Genomic DNA, 9,479 nt, shown 5'->3' with positions numbered 1-9,479 from the left:
GAATCATGTTGTGTTGAAAAGACCAGTGCACGAGCTCTACACCAAGTCAAGCAGAGTGGCGCAGCGGAAGCGTGCTTGGCCCATAACCCAGAGGTCGATCGATCGAAACCATCCTCTGCTAAGCTTGTGTCTCTTTTATATGTGCCCAGGTGCTGCAAGACAATTTAGAAATTAGACAATTTAGAAAGACTTCTGAGCTTGTATATATGACAGAGCCCCGAAAAAAGAGAAATGTTCAGAGCCTGTTCGTGAAAACCTAAAGTCACTTGGTCCTCTCACAAAAGTTCTTCATCCAGAAGCTGAATGAGATGAAGAACTAAAAGAAAAAGTAAACAGCTGCATGACAGCCCCAGTGGCCTAATGGATAAGGCACTGACCTCATAAGCCAGGGATTGTGGGTTCGAGTCCCATCTGGGTTGACATTCAGCAGAGTGGCGCAGCGAAAGCGTGCTGGGCCCATAACCCAGTGGTCGATGGATTGAAACCGTCCTCTGCTAAGATTGTTTCACTTTTATATGTGCTCAGGTGCTGCAAGACAAGTTAGAAACGTGTGCCAGAATCAAGTGATGTTGAAAAGACCAGTGTACGAGCTCTACATCAAGGTGAGCAGAGTGGCGCAGCGGAAGCGTGCTGGGCCCATAACCCAGTGGTCGATGGATTGAAACCATCCTCTGCTGAGCTTGTTTCACTTTTATTTGTGCCCAAGTGCTTCAAGACAAGTTAGAAATTTGTGCAAGATTCGTTATGTTGAAAAGACCAGTGCACAGACTCTACATCAAGACGAGCAGAGTGGCGCAGCGGAAGCGTGCTGGGCCCATAACCCAGAGGTCGATGGATCGAAACCATCCTCTGCTAAGCTTGTTTCACTTTTATTTGTGCCCAAGTGCTTCAAGACAAGTTACAAATTTGTGCAAGAATCATGTTATGTTGAAAAGACCAGTGCACGAGCTCCACATCAAGTCAAGCAGAGTGGCGCAGCGGAAGCGTGCTGGGCCCATAACCCAGAGGTCGATGGATCGAAACCATCCTCTGCTAAGACTTCTGAGCTTGTATATATGACAGAGCCCTGAAAAAAGAGAAATGTTCAGAGCCTGTTCGTGAAAACCTAAAGTCACTTGGTCCTCACACAAAAGTTGTTCATCCAGAAGCTGAATGAGATGAAGAACTAAAAGAAAAAGTAAACAGCTGCTTGACAGCCCCAGTGGCCTAATGGATAAGGTACTGGCCTCCTAAGCCAGGTATTGTGGGTTCGAGTCCCATCTGGTGTGACTTTCAGCAGAGTGGCGCAGCGAAAGCGTGCTGGGCCCAGAAGTCGATGGATTGAAACCGTCCTCTGCTAAGATTGTTTCACTTTTATATGTGCTCAGGTGCTGCAAGACAAGTTAGAAATGTGTGCCAGAATCAAGTGGTTTTGAAAAGACCGGCGTATGGTACTCTCATCAAGGAAAGCAGAGTGGCGCAGCGGAAGCGTGCTGGGCCCATAACCCAGAGGTCGATGAATCGAAACCATCCTCTGCTAAGACTTCTGAGCTTGTATATATGACAGAGCCCCCAAAAAAGAGAAATGTTCAGAGCCTGTTCATGAAAACCTAAAGTCACTTGGTCCTCTCACAATAGTTGTTCATCCAGAAGCTGAATGAGATGAAGAACTAAAAGAAAAAGTAAACAACTGCATGACAGCCCCAGTGGCCTAATGGATAAGGCACTGGCCTCCTAAGCCAGGGATTGTGGGTTCGAGTCCCATCTGGGGTGTCTTTCAGCAGAGTGGCGCAGCAAAGGCGTGCTGGGCCCATAACCCAGAAGTCGATGGATCGAAACCATCCTTTGCTAATCTTGTTTCACTTTTATATGTGCTCAGGTGCTGCAAGACAAGTTAGAAACGTGTGCCAGAATCAAGTGATGTTGAAAAGACCAGTGCACGAGCTCTATATCAAGGTGAGCAGAGTGGCGCAGCGGAAGCATGCTGGGCCCATAACCCAGAGGTCGATGGATCGAAACCATCCTCTGCTGAGCTTGTTTCACTTTTATTTGTGCCCAAGTGCTTCAAGACAAGTTAGAAGTTTCTGCAAGAATCATGTTATGTTGTCGGCGCAGATAGGCGTGTGGTTAGCGCGCCGACATATAGCGCTGGTGCGTCCCGGGTTCGAGTCCCGACTCGAGGACCTTTTCCGATCCCTCCCCTAATCTCTCTCCCAGTTCGCTTCCTGTCCTATCTGATCTTTCCTATCAATATAATAAAGGCAAAAAGGCCAAAAAATAAATCTTTAAACAAAAAAAAAAGAGAATCATGTTATGTTGAAAAGACCAGTGCACAAGCTCTACATCAAGTCAAGCAGAGTGGCGCAGCGGAAGCGTGCTGGGCCCATAACCCAGAGGTCGATGGATTGAAACCATCCTCTGCTAAGCTTGTTTCACTTTTATTTGTGCCCAAGTGCTTCAAGACAAATTGGAAATTTGTGCAAGAATCATGTTGTGTTGAAAAGACCAGTGCACGAGCTCTACATCAAGTCAAGCAAAGTGGCGCAGCGGAAGCGTGCTGGGCCCATAACCCAGAGGTCAATGGATTGAAACCGTCCTCTGCTAAGCTTGTTTCACTTTTATTTGTGCCCAAGTGCTTCAAGACAAGTTAGAAATTTGTGCAAGAATCATGTTATGTTGAAAAGACCAGTGCACGAGCTCTACATCAAGTCAAGCAGAGTGGTGCAGCGGAAGCGTGCTGGGCCCATAACCCAGAGGTCGATGGATCGAAACCATTCTCTGCTAAGACTTCTGAGCTTGTAGATGTAAGGCAGTATATTGTGTTGTCCACAAGATGTCGCTGTGACGCTGTTTTGTTAGGACATATACTGTTAACGTTGTTTGAGCTTCTTAATGCACCGTAGTGTTGATACGTGCATAATATGTGCGTAGTGCGCCATCTTCCCTGCAGTTCACGTTATCAATACTATAGGTAAGTCATGTTAACGGCAGTGGAAACTGAAATGTAAAATATATTTGTTGTTATCGCACTAAAGTTCAGTTCATTGAGATGTTTTGTGTTGTAAACTAAAAACGATCTAAATGCAAAGTAAAATAGAGAGTTAAAATGTTTTGTTATTTCTTTTGAACATGATTAATACGTGGTGGCTAATGCAAAGCTATGTATGATAATATAAGCATGTTATTCGATTGTTTGTGCAATGAAATTGACTTTATGCAAGTTTAAAAATGCAATGAAAGTTTAAAAAAACTGAAGGCAGTTCACGTTATCAATACTATAGATGCCGTGCTGTGGAATAAACGGTCAAGCCACGATCCCAACGAACCCCTTTGTGTCTGCGTCTTTGTGTCATCTCTACCACCACGAACATACACAACACAACGCAGAGTAGCAGCGGCGGTGCTAGAGGCCGGTAAATGCGCAGAGAGAGAGAGAGAGAGAGAGGGTTACATATATATGACAGAGCCCCGAAAAGAGGGATGTTCAGAGCCTGTTTGTGAAAACCTAAAGTCACTTGGTCCTCTCACAAAAGTTGTTCATCCAGAAGCTGAATGAGATGAAGAACTAAAAGAAAAAGTAAACAGCTGCATGACAGCCCCAGTGGCCTAATAAAAGATGGGGAACAATAGTCTGTTAAGGGGGTGAAGAAAAGGAAGGAGGGGGAAGAAGGGGGGAAAAGAGAAAAAGAAAGAAAAAAAAGGAAAAAATGAGGAGAAAAGAAATGAAAGGGAATTTTATCTCTTTGAACTTCAAAGCAATGTTTATGGAGTGTATATTTACAATAAATTATCTGAAAAAAAAATGTTTTCTCTATTTTCCTGTACATTTATATGGGAGTAAGGATGATCACAAGCTTTCCAGTTCATATTAGTGTTGCCATACATTGAAGTGTTTACTGAATGTTTTATTTATCAGTAATTATCACATAAATGATGTCCAAAAGAATGAAATTATTTGAATTAATGAATTTAAATAATATTTTATTAGATTTATATTACTGATTATTGATATCTTATTCAAAGGTTTTGCACTTTAAATATATTTCTGCTGTAGTTATGTTCTAAAACTTATAGTACAAAAAATTGTAAATTTATTTATTAAATAATCCCCAAATTTATCAACATTTTTAAAAGGGCCTATAACCGTTAAATGATACTGTAACAAAGACATACAAAAAGAGTTATTTAATCATGACCAAACTTTTATTTTTCAATCAGTCATAGCCAATTATTCATTATTCTTTTTTTTTTACATTTTTATTCTTATAGTTATGTTGCATGTGCAGAAAACAGAATAATATCTCTTAATAATACTTTCTATTGTCCATGACTCTTGTGCATTTTTTGCAAGTGCAAAAGAACAGAAAACAGAGCTATACATATAAATAAAACCGTCCAATGTCCATGGCTCTTGTGCATTAACTGCATGTGAAAAGAACAGAAAGCACATAACAATACAAATGAATAAAACTTTAAAATATTAATGACTCCTGTGCATGTTTTGAAAGTGCTAAAGAACAGAAAACAAAACTATACTTTTAAATAAAACTGTCTTAATGTCCATGGCACTAGTGCATTCATTGCAAGTGCAAAAGAACAGAAAGCAGAAAACAATACACATAAATAAAACTTTATCCCCTTTATTTTTTGGACTCTTATGGATGGCACAGAGCTTGAAATGGTCTCTATCAGGCGACAACAATCTGGCCACTGAGCAAGTGGGGCAGTGGTGGTGAATGTATGCCTCTTCACGCTCTCCACCCCTGGAGTGAACCTGTGTCCAGCCTGCTCTGGTGTCTGGCAGCAAACATCACTCTCTTCTTATCGTAATCCAGCAGGTTCTGCCAACTATATTGCTCACCTAAGGCGAGAGAGCATATAATACATGGCAAATGAGAAAACAAAACAAGTGGTAGTGTTAACATATGACAGGTCAAGAAGAGAAACTGACCTGATGGTTGGTGAGAGCCAGAGATGGCTGATTCCTGAGCTCCACAAGATACTCCGCAAGGCTGTCCACTTTGTCCAGCACACCAGCACTATGCAAAGCCTGGGAGAAAAATACAAAAAAAAAAAAAATTAAATAAACAACATTATGAGTAAAGTGAAGTGGGACAAAAAAAAAACAAATAAATATAAATATTTTTCTAGATTTTTTTTGTCAACTTCAGACAAAAAGCTACAGGTCAGCACAAATTATATTTTTTCCCTAGAAATTTAACAATATTACATAAAACATAATTACATACATACATATAACGAGATATTTACATACCACAGACTCGTCAGGGGATGCTGAGGCACCTGGCGTGAAGGAGGCATCAGGCTGAGTGGAGGACAGAGAGAAGCTTGGGTCATCAGTAAGACTCGACTCAGTAATGTCAAGTGTTTGGTCCACCCTGAAGCCCTCGTCTTCTTCATCCTCACCTTCATCCACATCTTCCAGCATGTTCTCTGTCTCTTCTGAGTCAGGGTCCACTACCAGGAGCTGTCCAGTCTGACCCAGGAGGTAGTCAACACCAAGCAGCTCTCCTATGAAAAAAAAACATTTATAAAAGAAAACACAGAAATACAGGATCATTCACAAGTTTGGACACATCACTATTTTTAATGTTTTTGAAAGAAGTGTCTTATGCTCATCAGTAAGGGTACACAAATTTTTTTATAATGATACAACGATATATATTCAAGCTGACTAAATAATGGCACCCATTACAACAATTAAACATTATTTTATTGCTAATAAAGCAAAACAAGGTTACACATTTAAAGGTGTTACACTACAATTATACATATAAATATTTGAATATGAAATTACTACATGCAGTTACGATAGGGATAAGATTATTGTTTTGTTTGGTTTACAGTTAGTTGCATCCAATTATGCATAATTTACTGTTATTACTATAGTAACTACATATAGCATGTATTAATGACAATGTAAAATAAAGTACATTGTTAGTTAAAAGCTGTGGTTATACATATGATAATCAATCTGAAAAAAAAATTAATTAATTTTTGTAAGGGATGTCTATATAACATTGCATTTTCATTTAAATTATTATTTGTAGCACTTACATCTGTGTTTATATAAATAGTAATCCATCTGCAAATATTGTGTATCCTAAAAATATATATTTTGCTATTCTACTCAATATGATATTATTATACTCAAACAAATGATGTATGGCTATAACAGTAATCAATATCTATCAAAATACTGAGTATTATAATACTAGATGTCTTAACACAGATTAAAACTGCATCAACACAAATTGAATTGCAGATGCCTGCCAGGGGGCAGCACCAGTGGTTTCCACTGGAAGTTTTCAGTGAACTTAAGTGAACCAATGAACTTTGGATGACTTCCAACATATGACAGATACAAGTTATGTCCCACGTGACCACCTCCAACTAATTGGAGACCCATAACAACTTGGAGGGGGAGGAATAAAACTTACTTTTAAAAAATGGCTGACTGAACCAAAAACCACCATTAAAAATGGGCCAGGTGGGCCAATAAATCATTGTGGGGGATCAGACAGGCATAACCAAGAAAAAACCGGAACTACAAATTTGGTAGCGCAGATAGGTATAAGAAGGGATACCCGGACAGACAGAGACGGAGATGCGGCGATCGCTGACCCGGCTTTGTTGCTCTGTTCAATAAAGTCTTATTTTGACATCTGGAACTCTGCCTCTCACGCTTCAATGTCTTCTTCATTGAGAAATGCTTTTATTGCTCCACGACACAAACACAAAACTTGATTACTACATTCACACATAGCAAAATCACATTAAATGTTAATTAGAAATGACAATGTCTACAACTAAACATATTTTTTAAATACAAATCAAACTTTAAATAGAATAGATGTGTTTACTATGCAAAATTACAGGCAAATAGTGTTTTATATGTGAGATTATAGGCAAATCATGGAAACAAAACATGATTACTACACTTTCACTATAGTAAAAGCATGGAAAATCCTTCGGATGAGACGTTAAACCGAGGTCCTGACTCTCTGTGGTCATTAAAAATCCCAGGATGTTTTTCGAAAAGAGTAGAGGTGTGACCTCGGCATCCTGGCCAAATTTGCCCATTGGCCTCTGACCATCATGGACTCCGAATCATCCCCATATTCTGATTGGCTTCATCACTCTGTCTCCTCTCCACCAGTAAGCTGGTGTGTGGTGGGCGTTCTGGCGCACTATGGCTGCCGTCGCATCATCCAGGTGGATGCTGCACACTGGTGGTGGATGAGGAGATACCCCCTGACCCTGTAAAGCGCTTTGAGTGTCTAGAAAAGCGCTATATAAATGTAACAAATTATTATTATTATTATTATTATTATTATGGAAAATGACTTGTTTTTCTTTCATTCATATTTTTATTTATAGTAAGACTGTGTTTACAGTTAAAGAACGAGTAAACTGAGTTTAATAAGTACGATTACAGGCACAATTGTGTTTAATATGTGAGATTATAGGCAAGTCATGAAAAGAAAACATGTTACTACACTTTCACTATAGTAAAGCCATGGTAAATGACGACAAACACAAGCACAACATTTTTTGTTGTTGCTGTTCATTCAGATTTTCATTTATAGTAAGACTGTATTCAAACAGTTGTAATCGATCAGCCAAAAAACACAACATGGTTACTACGCTTTCACTAGAGTAAAAACAAGGTAAATTGTCATAAAGAATGACTGCACTTACAGCTCAAACGCGTTTTTTCCCCATTTAAATAGAACTTAAGAACGTGTAAATAGACTTTAGAAAGTTAGGCAATTCGCGAGTCAAAAGTTTGAGAACGCCAAACACGGATGGTCCGTGTACCTACGTATAATTGGTTTTCTCGTTTTTGTTTTCAAAACAAACAAACGAATAAATGATTGGTTTATGCAATATTTACATTTTCTCGGGAACACAAAAACGAATTTCATTCATATTTTCAATTTTGTTTTCATTACACGTCGTTCAAATGCAGATATTAAAAAGTCAACAAAACCAAATCGAAAAATTACAATTTTTTGGAAAAAATCGCATTTTAGTACACCGAAAGCTCTCTCCCAGCAAACACAGTACGTTGTGAGGACGTCGCCAGTTGGTCGTCATTTGGTCAGCGTAACATTACTTTATGACAACGTCGTGAGGACGTTGTGGTAACGTTCCATATTTTTGAATTTTGGCTAACGTCCCAGAAACGTCGTAGGCACGTCCTTAAAAGACGTCGCTGGTTGGTCGCGTGGGAAACGTTATAGCGACGTGGTCAGCAGGTCTCCAACTAACTTTTCATATTATTGCACTACATGTATTAAGCTTATTTTTAAAGGTGTAAACCGTTTTAATAGCCTATAATATGGGGAATATACTGAATTCGTCAAGCATTTTGCATGATGGAATGAATTATTATATAAGTATAACCCGTCATTTAAAATATAGAAATGTTTGTCATCAAATTAATGGCAAAACAAAAACCAAATAGTTTGCTTAGCAAATTGTGATAATTTATGGTTGTGAATGGTTTATTGAAAGGGGGAACGGGACAAATGTTAAGGTTAAAACCATGGTTAAAAGCAGCGCACGTCACTTTCTGAGTGCTGCGTACCCCGTGCGCGTGCCCGTCTCTCCGTCATTAACGGTCAACTTCCAGAAGACGGACGAGAAGGAGAAGGTAAGCGCTTAAAATCTTCTCTTATTCATATTTTTTTGCTGATATAACGTTAGATGACACGTAAGATAAGTAGTGTTTTGTGTTTTTGGAGGTTTACTATATTAATTTAATAAATAAGTTAATTAGCTTAGTTCTGGAGGCGGTCTGTGGTAACGTTAAGTTAACTTTTAAAATCCTAAATTAAAATGTTATACCTTATTTTTAGTCTAGTTTGAAATTTACCCACGATAAACTATACAGTATTCATTTTTTTTTTTTTTTTAACTTCCATAGTAACGTTGACTGCTTGTCGTTCGCATAGACTATGCTCATGCTAGCCTAGCCGTATTGTAAACTTAAATATAAACCACTGATGTTATATAAACTTTTAATTAGACCGAGGCTGCCGAAATCCCATTCAGTGTATGTGGGATTAATAATGTCCTGCTTTCCTGTCGATTAACAGGCCTGTAAATGGTGTAATTTGCTCGTTACATGTTATTGGTTTTTACATACAACATTTTTACATAACGTTACATAACTTGCATCATTTTTATGCTAGTGACTTTTCATTGACAAACAGATCTGATACTTTAGTTTTAACAAATATGTATCCAACAAATAGTTCACTATTTTATGTCCTTACTGCCAGTGAACCAGTTGAGTCATTCAGTGAGTTGCTTATTAGAAATGATGTTCATTGTTACTATGTAGTAGTTTAAGGATTTTGGCTAAGGTCCCAGAAACGTCGTGGGCACGTCCTCAAAGCTGGTCTCTGGATAATTTTTCATATTATTGCACTAAATGTATTGAGCCTATTTTTTTAAGTAGTAGTTTGAAT

At 38.7% G+C, this 9,479-nt stretch overlaps 1 protein-coding gene and 1 non-coding gene across 2 annotated transcripts in view; both read left to right on the top strand.

The window, feature by feature from the left end:
• LOC141340597 (uncharacterized) overlaps positions 1–9,479 on the top strand; it is a 164,792-nt gene that overhangs the window by 59,958 nt on the left and 95,355 nt on the right. The gene's annotated exons all lie outside the window — the stretch shown is intronic.
• On the top strand, positions 1,680–1,752 carry trnar-ccu (transfer RNA arginine (anticodon CCU)). Its single transcript has one exon. It is a non-coding gene; the product is annotated as a tRNA-Arg (tRNA).

Source organism: Garra rufa, chromosome 1 (assembly GCF_049309525.1).
Source record: "Garra rufa chromosome 1, GarRuf1.0, whole genome shotgun sequence".
NCBI classification, from domain to species: Eukaryota; Metazoa; Chordata; class Actinopteri; order Cypriniformes; family Cyprinidae; genus Garra; species Garra rufa.
This window is presented reverse-complemented; position numbering and strand designations above follow the sequence as displayed.